This window comes from Aquarana catesbeiana, linkage group LG01 (genome assembly GCF_042186555.1).
Source record: "Aquarana catesbeiana isolate 2022-GZ linkage group LG01, ASM4218655v1, whole genome shotgun sequence".
Taxonomy (NCBI): domain Eukaryota; kingdom Metazoa; phylum Chordata; class Amphibia; order Anura; family Ranidae; genus Aquarana; species Aquarana catesbeiana.
Window position 1 is genome coordinate 416,976,078 of NC_133324.1, and position 12,073 is coordinate 416,988,150.

Here is a 12,073-nt window from a genome sequence, read left to right on the forward strand (position 1 = left end):
GAAACCTTTCCAATGAAGGAGATATTGTAAGGAATTGCTTACTCATCTGGAATCAAGAATTAATGCCACTTCATATTCCTAACTGTCCAACACATCCACAGGTTCTGGTTCATTTACTAGGAGGCTGGAATGAACAGGTTTTAACAATGAAACATGAAAGACATTTGGAATGCGCATGGATGGAGGAAGTTTTAATCTATAGGACACAGGATTAAACATTTCCGAAATTTCATAGGGCCCGATGAATTTTGGGCCAAGTTTTTTAGATGGAACATACGGGGACAGATTTCTAGATGATAGCCACACTTTTTCACCAACTTTATATCCTGGTGCCTTTGAGCGCCTCTTGTCAACCATTTTCTTAAAGGCCTGCACAGAGTGAGAAATAGCACAATTAACATCGGACCAGATTTTGGAGATATTTTCAATCGTGGTATTGGCATCTGGAACATCAGAGGGTGGAAGATCAAAGGAGCACACACGAGGACGCAACCCGTAAACACGGAAGAAAGGAGAGGTCCCTGTAGATGTGCTGGCACAATTATTAAAGGCAAACTCTGCCCATGGAAGGATGTTGACCCACTCCACCTCATCATTGGCCATCAGACATCTAGAGTCCGATTAGTCCTTTCTGTTTGCCCATTTGTCTCAGGATGATATGCTGAAGAATACAATAACTTAATCCCCAGATTAAGGGCCTTGCAGAACTGGGCCAATAACTGTTGTTTCCCAGGCAAAGGCTGTGTCAGGTGAGTTGTGCTGGGTCTTAAAGGGATCCTAGTACTGACAGTATGGTGGGAATGGGTTGTGTTTGTACTATAATTATGAAAAGCTTCCTTCAACGTGAGACCTGGTTAAATTGAAGGAGAAAACCAAAGATAGACTTACTTAGCACAGATTCTATTCAATTACTGTACTAAATTGTGTATTTCTAAATCTTCATTTAACCCTCTTGGGGCCAAACTGAATATCCAAAAACGTTCACGTTTGCAAAGCATATGGTATCTCCTTCCTCTGAAGCTATCAGAGATAGCTTCAATACCAAAGACTCTCAGGCCCATGAGGTCCGCCCCATGTTTTTTTTTTAAAGTGTCATGGGACAGAATATTTATCCCTTTCATTAAAGATACCACACTTATTTTCACCAATACGAACTCTAATGCCTCGTAAACACGGTCTGATTTTCCGATGGAAAATGTCCGATCGGAGCGTGTTGTCGGAAATTCCGACCGTGTGTGGGCTCCATCGGACATTTTCCATCGGATTTTCCGACACACAAAAAATAAAAATACAAAAAAACACAATACAATAATGCCCCGTACACACGGTCGGATTTTCCGACGGAAAATGTGTGATAGGAAAATTCCGACCGTGTGTAGGCTCCATCACACATTTTCCATCGGATTTTCCGACACACAAAGTTTGAGAGCAGGATATAAAATTTTCCGACAACAAAATCCGTTGTCGGAAATTCCGATCGTGTGTACACAAATCCGACGCACAAAGTGCCACGCATGCTCAGAATAAATAAAGAGATGAAAGCTATTGGCCACTGCCCCGTTTATAGTCCCGACGTACGTGTTTTACGTCACCGCGTTCAGAACGATCGGATTTTCCGACAACTTTGTGTGACCGTGTGTATGCAAGACAAGTTTGAGCCAACATCCGTCGGAAAAAATCCTAGGATTTTGTTGTCGGAATGTCCGAACAAAGTCCGACCGTGTGTACAGGGCATAAGAGAGCATATAGTTCGTCCAACATAGAGCAAACCACATGGGCACAGAATTCCATAGATGACAAACGGAGTGCCACAGTTGATGAACTGTTTAATCAGTTGTGGCCTCCCATCAGAACCAAACCTCTTGTTTGCAATGCCACATAAAGCAACATGTGCCACAGTTCCTAGCCCCACATCTGAAATTGCCTTTCTGATCGAAGAATGAGGACCATTCATTTGAACGACTATTAGATATTTTTGTGGATTTAGGCATTCTACTGGGGGCTACCAAACTTCTCAGGTCACAGGGTTTTCTGTATATGAAACTAGGCATATCGGAATGAGACTCCCTAAAACTGGGTCTTTTCTGAGGATATCCCAGTTCTTACATAAAATCCGCTGCATATGCCAAGCCTTACTGTTATATCGAGTACAGAAATGTATTTGTTGTATCTTATGCTTGTCTCGAATGGGCCTCTCATTACAGAGACTGGTTGATGTAGCATTGTGTTACTGTTGGTGGTAACTGAACTATCGTAGAGGAGCAAATATTTGTTAAACGCCTCCTCTATGTCAGAATCACAATAAAATTTTTCTTGAAATTTCCTTTTAAGGATCATTTCCTGTTCTGCATAGTCCTGTCTGAGAGTGCATGTCTGCTTTAACCTGCAGAATTGCCCAAATGGGACATTCTTTATCCAATGTGGATGATGGTTACTATTGGCGTGCAGATGGGAATTGCCTGCATTGGGCTTGAAGTGGTCTTAGAGAGTGTGGAACTGTCTGGCGCTGACCCCAACTCCAAAACTAGAAAGATGAGACTGTAACTGTCTAGGACATAAGTGAAGTGGATGACATACTTATTGTTCTGACAGTGGTGGAGGAACCCTACTAACTCCTCGTCTGTACCATCCCAGATGATTAAAATATCATCAATGTATCTTGTGTTCAGGATCAGGTTCGCACAATATGGGTTATTGGACTAGAAGTTAAGATGTTCCCAATAGCCCATAAATAGATTTGCATAGCTTGGTGTGAACCTGCCCCCCCCGGCAGTTCCCTGTATCTGCCTGTAGTGTTTTCCCAGACACGAGAAGTAATTATGGGTCAGGAAATTGGATACTGTCATACAGGAACTGAACTTGTTTATAATGGTACGGTTGAACCTTACACAAGAGATTTTGTATAACTAATAATCCAAACTCGTGCTTAATGGAAGTGTATAAAGACGTGACATCAAAAGAGAGCCACCTGTATTGACTTTGTGATGTGTAGTTGGAAATGATATCCAACATATGGCCAGAGTCCTTGACATAGGAAGGAAGATTCTGGACTATCTCCTGTAGGAAACAGTCGATGTAGCAGCCCAAATTACTTGTTAGACTTTCCATACCTGCTATAAAGGGGCGCCCAGGGGAATTTTTATAATTCTTATGGATTTTGAGAATATGATAAAAGTAGAGGGTAACTGGATATTTTTTATATAAAAAAAATTCATCTTTATATACTCCATTCCCTTTTGCTGTATCCAGTAGGGCCTTGAGTTCTTTCTGATATTGAACTACTGGATCCCCTGGGAGTGTTTCATACGTCTCCCGGTCTCCCAGCAGTCTGAAGGCTTCTGACGGGTATATCTCCTTATCCTGGATAACAAGCCCTCCTCCCTTGTCTTTCAATTGGTCCATATAATGGATTGGATTTAGCTGTATTTTGATTCTGTCTACCACATAGATCTTTGAATTCTCCAAACACTACCTCATAAAAAGTGGGAATATGATTACCTTTAACCCAATGAGGATAGAATGTAGAAGGGGGTTTGAAGGTAGAATGTACTATCTCATCAGAGGGGGGACTACGGGAAAGGGTTTCCAGTGTATCATCTTGACCATCTGTATTCTCGTCATCAGTATTGTGACCTTCTGAGTACAAGTCCTCTAAAACATTTAGAATTGGACGATCCTCATGCTGACTTGTAGGAGGAATGGGAGCCTTAACACGGCTGTCGGTTCTCTCTTTAAGGGAATAGAATCTTTTGACCGTAAGGTTTCTGGTAAATTTATTAAGATCCACAAATAATTTAAATAAATTGGGGGGATTAGGTGGTGCAAAATTCCACCCTTTCTTAAGTAGGTCTAATTCGGCCTCCCTAAAAACTGAACTTGAAAGGTTGTAAATTTTAATAGTATCAAGGGCGAGTGTTATTTCCTCCCTCTTTTTGTCTGTCTTTGTTGTGCCTCTCCTTCCTCGTCTCGTGTGCTTTTTCTTTTTTTAGAGAATTTGTTGTGTATGTCCTGGGCAGCATTGTGTGAGGCTGTGGGTGTCTCGGCATCCCAATTACTCAGATAGAGTGACCATACTGAAATTCTTTTGCAACACCAAATGCCTCCTAGTGGATGGCCATAAACTGCTTCTGTTCGTGGACTATAGGGATGAGCTAGATATTCGAGTCGAACGTAATTTCGACTCAAAGATCGGGCGTTCATCGAACAGCAAATCTTATGTAGCGTACGTGGGAAATTTGAGCACCATGGAACGCCCCATAATGCATTGCGAGATTACAGTGCGTTGATGTCTGATGATTGGCCAAAGCATGCACCTGACTTGCAGGCTTTGGCCAATCACAGCGCGCTCTGCTGTGAGAGCCATAATTGGCCAAAGGCAGGGTGCCCCTTTGGCCAATCATGGCTCAGGGGGACTAAGTCCACGCCCCACACTATATAAGGCTGCTTAGATAGCAGCCACGTATAGTGTGTGACTGTAGATGGAGATAGATTGAGCTAGATTAGGCAGGCAGGTTAGTTAGTGGCAGTGTATTTAACCGCTTCAGTACTGGGCACTTTCACCCCCTTCCTTCCCAGGCCAATTTTCAACTTTAAGCGCTCTCAACCTTTCAATGACAATTGCGCGATCATGCAACACTGTACCCAAATTAAATTTTTATCATTTTGTTCAGACAAATAGAGCTTTATTTTGATGGTATTTATTCACAACTCAGTTTTTTATTTTTTGCGATATAAATGAAAAAATTTGCGAAAAATTTGAAAAAAAATTATATTTTTTACTTTCTATTTTAAAAGATACAGACATATGTATGCAAATGATCATGTACAGATGTGCGCAGATGATCACAAACATATGTGTACAGATGATCATAGGGACATACGATTTTACTGGGACATACAGTATCTCACAAAAGTAAGTACACCCCTCACATTTTTGGTAATATTTTATTATGTCTTTTCATGTGACAACACTGAAGAAATGACACTTTGCTACAATGTAAAGTAGTGAGTGTACAGCTTGTATAACAGTGTAAACTTGCTGTCCCGTCAAAATAACTCAACACACAGCCATTAATGTCTAAACCGATGGCAACAAAAGTGAGTACACCCCTAAGTGAAAATGTCCAAATTGGGCCCAATTAGCCCCGGTGTCATGTGACTCATTAGTGTTACAAGGTCTCATGTGTGAATGGGGAACAGGTGTGTTAAATGTGGTGTTATCGCTCTCAATCTCTCATACTGGTCACTGGAAGTTCAACATGGCACCTCATGGCAAAGAACTCTCTGAGAATCTGAAAAAAAGAATTGCTGTTCTACATAAAGATGGCCTAGGCTATAAGAAGATTGCCAAGACCCTGAAACTGAGCTGCAGCACAGTGGCCAAGACCATACAGCAGTTTAACAGGACAGGTTCCACTCAGAACAGGCCTCGCCATAGTCAATCAAAGAAGGTGAGTGCACGTGCTCAGCGTTATATCCAGAGGTTGTCTTTGGGAAATAGACTTATGAGTGTTGCCAGCATTGCTGTGAGATACTGTATGTGGGGGACAGGTGTTTTTACTGTGTGGGGACATGTGTGTGGTGACACTGTTGTGGGTACACTATTTTGTGTGGGGGCACTGTGTGGGGACACTGGGTCAGTGATCAGTGTGTAAAAAGCTGTAAAAAACAGCTCATACTCACTGATCACTGGCCAGCTGCAGTGATCCGCTCCCTCTCTCTCTCTCTTCTCACTGACAACTTCCATGTGAGGAGAAGAGAGCTAGTGATCACCTAGCAACTAGCTCTCTATTTACGTCACATGATGGCTGTGATTGGACACAGCCATCATGTAATCAGGAGGGCCAATCACAGAGCCCTCCTGCCAATTTGAGATGTTCCGTGTCCAGGTGACATGAGCGCATCGGGATCGCGCTGCTGCGCGGGCACGCACGATCCCTCTCCTTCTGAAGGACATTCCTGAATGTCCACTCAAAAGGAAGAAGCGCCCACCCAGCCGTATGTGTGCAGTGGCTGGGTGGGAGGTGGATAATATATATATATATATATATACAGTATCTCACAAAAGTGAGTACACCCCTCTCATTTTTGAAAATATTTTATTATACCTTTTCATGTGACAACACTGAAGAAACTGAACTTTGCTACAATGTAGTGAGTGTACAGCTTGTATAACAGTGTAAATTTGCTGTCCCCTCAAAATAACTCAACACACAGCCATGTTTAAACCACTGGCAACAAAAGTGAGTTCACTCCTAAGTGAAAATGTCCAAATTGGGCCCAATTAGCCATTTTCCCTCCCCGGTGTCATGTGACTCGTTAGTGTTACAAGGTCGCAGGTGTGAATGGGAAGCAGGGCTGTTAAATTTGGTGTTATCGCTCTCACTCTCTCATACTGGTCACTAGAAGTTCAACATGGCACCTCATGGCAAAGAACTCTCTTTGGATCTGAAAAAAAGAATTTCTTGCTCTACATAAAGATGGCCTAGGCTATAAGAAGTATGCCAAGACCCTGAAACTGGAGCTGGAGCATGGTGGCTAGGGATGAGCTTCGTGTTCGAGTCGAACCCATGTTCGACTCGAACATCGGCTGTTCGATCGTTCACCGAATTGCGAATGATATGGGCCGTTCGCGCCAAATTCGTGTGGCGCGTCACGGCCCATAATTCACTGCGGCATCGCAGTGCATTGCTTGCTGATGATTGGCCAAGCATGCACTATGACCCGCATGCTTGGCCAATCACAGCGCCGCCTTAACAGAGAGCCATAATTGGCCAAAGCCAAGGAGGCTTTGGCCAATTATGGCTCAGGGGATTTAGTACACGCCCCACACTATATAAGGCCGCCTGCACGGCGGCCCTGTGCAGTGTATTCCGGTGTGCTTAGAGAGAGAGAGAGACAGTGTCATTTCATTTGAGTTAGCTAGATTAGGCAGGACAGTCAGTCAGTTAGCTGCACTTAAAGTGTATTGTGTATATATATGCATCCCAGGTGTTGCATATATATATATATACACTGTATTCAGTTTAGCTAGATCCGTTCCTGTTATCTTCTAGACTATTTACATTTAGTGCAGTGCATCCTGCTCACAGTGTTCAGCTAGATCCGTTCCTGTTATATTCCTACTGACAGGCAGGCTTGTCTTGTTACAGTATTTTGAAGAAAATTACTGGTGTTCTTTTGATCCTATTAGTACCACAGTCAGGCAGCTAGACTATTTACAGTTAGTGCAGTGCGTCCTGCCCACAGTGTTCTGCTAAACCTACAAGTAAGTGGGGTGCGTCCTGCTCACAGTGTTCAGCTAAACCTACAAGTTAGTGGGGTGCGTCCACCTCACAGTGTTCAGCTAAACCTACAAGCTAGTGGGGTGCGTCCTGCTCACAGTGTTCAGCTAGATCCGTTTCTGTTATCTTCTTACTGACAGGCAGGCTTGTCTTGTTACAGTAAATACAGCTACCTGAAGAAAATTGCTGGTGTTCTTTTGATCCTATTAGTACCACAGTCAGGCAGCTAGACTATTTACAGTTAGTGCAGTGCGTCCTGCTCACAGTGTTCTGCTAAACCTACAAGTTAGTGGGGTGCGTCCTGCTCACAATGTTCAGCTAAACCTACAAGTTAGTGGGGTGCGTCCACCTCACAGTGTTCAGCTAAAACTACAAGCTAGTGGGGTGCGTCCTGCTCACAGTGTTCAGCTAGATCCGTTCCTGTTATCTTCTTACTGACAGGCAGGCTTGTCTTGTTACAGTAAATACAGCTACCTGAAGAAAATTGCTGGTGTTCTTTTGATCCTATTAGTACCACAGTCAGGCAGCTAGACTATTTACAGTTAGTGCAGTGCGTCCTGCTCACAGTGTTCTGCTAAACCTACAAGTTAGTGGGGTGCGTCCTGCTCACAGTGTTCAGCTAAACCTACAAGTTAGTGGGGTGCGTCCACCTCACAGTGTTCAGCTAAACCTACAAGCTAGTGGGGTGCGTCCTGCTCACAGTGTTCAGCTAGATCCGTTCCTGTTATCTTCTTACTGACAGGCAGGCTTGTCTTGTTACAGTATTTTAAAGAAAATTGCTGGTGTTCTTTTGATCCTATTAGTACCACAGTCAGGCAGCTAGACTATTTACAGTTAGTGCAGTGCGTCCTGCTCACAGTGTTCTGCTAAACCTACAAGTTAGTGGGGTGCGTCCTGCTCACAGTGTTCAGCTAAACCTACAAGTTAGTGGGGTGCGTCCACCTCACAGTGTTCAGCTAAACCTACAAGCTAGTGGGGTGCGTCCTGCTCACAGTGTTCAGCTAGATCCGTTCCTGTTATCTTCTTACTGACAGGCAGGCTTGTCTTGTTACAGTATTTTAAAGAAAATTACTGATGTTCTTTTGATCCTATTAGTACCACAGTCAGACAGCTAGACTATTTACAGTTAGTGCAGTGTGTCCTGCTCACAGTGTTCTGCTAAACCTACAAGTTAGTGGGGTGCGTCCTGCTCACAGTGTTCAGCTAAACCTACAAGTTAGTGGGGTGCGTCCACCTCACAGTGTTCAGCTAAACCTACAAGCTAGTGGGGTGCGTCCTGCTCACAGTGTTCAGCTAGATCCGTTTCTGTTATCTTCTTACTGACAGGCAGGCTTGTCTTGTTACAGTAAATACAGCTACCTGAAGAAAATTGCTGGTGTTCTTTTGATCCTATTAGTACCACAGTCAGGCAGCTAGACTATTTACAGTTAGTGCAGTGCGTCCTGCTCACAGTGTTCTGCTAAACCTACAAGTTAGTGGGTCGCGTCCACCTCACAGTGTTCAGCTAAAGCTACCTGTAGAAGGTTGGTGGTGTTCTCATAATACAGGCAGGCAGTTGATTTTGCTAGCTGCAGTATCAGTACATATATATATATATATATCCCAGCTTAGTGCAGCTACAGGCCATTAGTATGTCTGGAAGGCCAAGAAGGAGAGGCAGACAGTCACAAGCCAATAAGAGAGGGCAAGCAGGCTCTGTGTCTAGTGCTGGTCGTGGAGACGGTGCATCCTCATCAGCACGTGGCCATGGGACACGCTTGGCCTTTTTTTCGGCAGCTGGCCATGTTGAGCCGCAACATGCGGAAGACTTGGTCGAGTGGATGACCAAGCCGTCCTCATCCTCCTCATCCTCTCTCACCCATGCCCAGGGTACTTTGTCTGGCAAAGCAGCGGCCTCTTCCCTCGGCTCAATGTCATCAGTGACTCCTTCCCTAGCCCCACCATGTCCTCCTGAGGAGTCCCTCGAACTGTTTGACCACAGTGTTGGGTACATGCTCCAGGAGGATGCCCAGCGTTTGGAAGGCTCTGATGATGATACTGAGCTCGATGAAGGCAGTAACACGAGCACGGACAGAGGGGGTGCCCAAGAAGGACAGCAATCTGGCAGTCATGCTCCCCCTGCTGCAGCATACTGCCAGGTTTGCTCCAGTGATGAGGAGGGAGGGAATGATGAGGTCACTGACTCAACGTGGGTGCCTGATAGGAGAGAGGAGGAGGAGGAGGAGGAGGAGGCGGCACATCACCAATGAGGCAGGATGCCCTCCAGGGGCCAGCCTAAGGGCAGCACATTGACTGCATCACACCCCAAAGCTCCACATGTGCAGGGCGCTGCAGTCTCTGCGCGTTATTCAAAATTCTTTGATCTTTGGTGTGGGCCTTTTTTGAGACGAGTGCATCAGATCGCACCGCTGCTATTTGCAACATATGTCTCAAGCGTATCTCGCGTGGCCAAAACATCTCCCGCCTGGGTACCACATGCTTGACCAGACATATGTTGACCTGCCATGCAGTTCGTTGGCAAGCTTATCTAAAAGACCCACACCAAAGAACAAAGAGGACCTCTGCTTGCTCCTCATCAGCTGAGATTTCCAACCCCACTAGACCTTCAGTCCTCTCTGAGACCTGCACTGAGAGGAATGAAGGTGTAGAATTAGGTGTGTCACAGCCACGTACTTGTGGGCAATCTGATTTTGGTACACCGACGTCAGATTGTACCAGGCAAATTTCCCTGCCCCAGCTGCTGCACCGCCGAAAGAAGTTTGCTCCCAGCCATCCACATGCCCAACGGTTGAATGCTAGCTTGGCAAAATTGCTAGCACTTCAACTGCTGCCTTTTCAGTTGGTAGACTCTGCCCCCTTCCGTGAGTTTGTGGAATGTGCGGTTCCTCAGTGGCAGGTACCCAAACGCCACTTTTTCTCACGGAAGGCGATTCTGGCTCTCTACCAGCATGTGGAAGGCAATGTCCATGCCTCACTGGACAGGGCGGTCAGCGGTAAGGTGCATATCACCGCTGACTCATGGTCCAGCAGGCATGGACAGGGACGTTACCTAAGTTTCACGGCGCATTGGGTGACTCTGCTGGCAGCTGGGAAGGATGCAGGACAAGGTGCAGTAGTGTTGGAGGTTGTTCCGCCACCACGCCTCCAAAATGCTAATGATTGTGACACACCTCTCTCCTCCACCCCCTCCTCTTCTTCTTCCTCCATGGCCTCTTCCTCGGAACCAGCGGTGCTCCGTAGTCGTTCAAGGGGCTACGCAAGTACGCAGGCCAAAAGATGCCATGCGGTGCTTGAGCTGGTGTGCTTGGGGGACAGGAGCCACACTGGGGCAGAGGTTCTGTCAGCTCTGCAGGGGCAGGTTCAGAGGTGGTTGACGCCACGCCAACTTAAGGCAGGAATGGTGGTTTGCGACAATGGCACCAACCTCCTCTCTGCCCTCCGACAGGGACAAATGACCCATGTGCCCTGTTTGGCTCACGTCCTTAACTTGGTGGTGCAGCGGTTCTTGGGCAGGTACCCGGGCTTACAGGATGTCCTGAGGCAGGCCAGGAAAGTCTGTGTGCATTTCCTCCGGTCATATAATGCCAGTGCTCGGCTGACGGACCTCCAAAAGGAGTTTAACCTGCCCAAGAACCGCCTAATCTGTGACATGCCCACCAGGTGGAACTCAACGTTGGCCATGCTGCAGCGGCTGCACACGCAGCAGAGGGCCATCAATGAGTACCTGTGCGACTATGGCACCAGGACAGGGTCAGGGGAGCTTGGTTTTTTTTCCCCACGCCAGTGGGCCATGATCAGGGATGCATGCACTGTCCTGTCACCATTTGAGGAGGCCACGAGGATGGTGAGCAGTGACAGTGCATGCATCAGTGACACTGTCCCCCTTGTCCACCTGTTGGAGCACACGCTGCGTGGAATAATGGACAGGGCACTTGAGGCAGAACAGAGGCAGGAAGAGGAGGACTTCCTTAGCTCTCAAGGCCCCCTTTATCCAGACAGTGTTCCTGCGTGCCCGCCGATCACACAGGAAGAGGACGAGGAGGAAGAGGAGGAGGAGGAGGAGGAAGATTGTGTCAGTATGGAGGTGGAGCCTGGCACTCAGCATCAGCAGCAGTCTTTAAGGGATCAGTCCCAAGAAACACATGGACTTGTACGTGGCTGGGAGGAGGTGGCTGCGGACCATGTCGTCCTTAGTGACCCAGAGGACTCCGGACCGAATGCCTCAGCAAACCTACGCTGCATGGCCTCCCTGATCCTGCAAAGCCTGCGTAAGGATCCTCGTATTCGTGGTATCAAGGAGAAGGACCAATACTGGCTGGCAACCCTCCTTGATCCACGTTATAAGGGTAAGGTTGCGGACCTTATCTTGCCATCGCAGAGGGAGCAGAGGATGAAACATCTTCGGGAGGCCTTGCAGAAAGGTCTGTGCAACGCGTTCCCAGAGACTGGGAGGTTACAAACTCCTGTTTCTGGACAACGTGTTGCTGAGGCTTCGGTCAGTCAAAGAAGGAGCGGTGGAGAAGGTGGCCGTCTGACCGATGCGTTCAGACAATTTTTTGGTCCGCAGCCCCAAGGTATGATCGGTTCCAGCAACCATCGCCAGCGTCTGTTTTACATGGTGCAGGAATACCTAGGGGCAAGATCAGACTTGGACACCTTTCCCACCGAAAATCCTCTGGGTTACTGGGTCTTGAGGATGGATCACTGGCCAGAGCTTGCACAGTATGCAATTGAGCTACTGGCCTGTCCTGCATCCAGCGTTCTTTCGGAACGCACATTCAGTGCTGCTG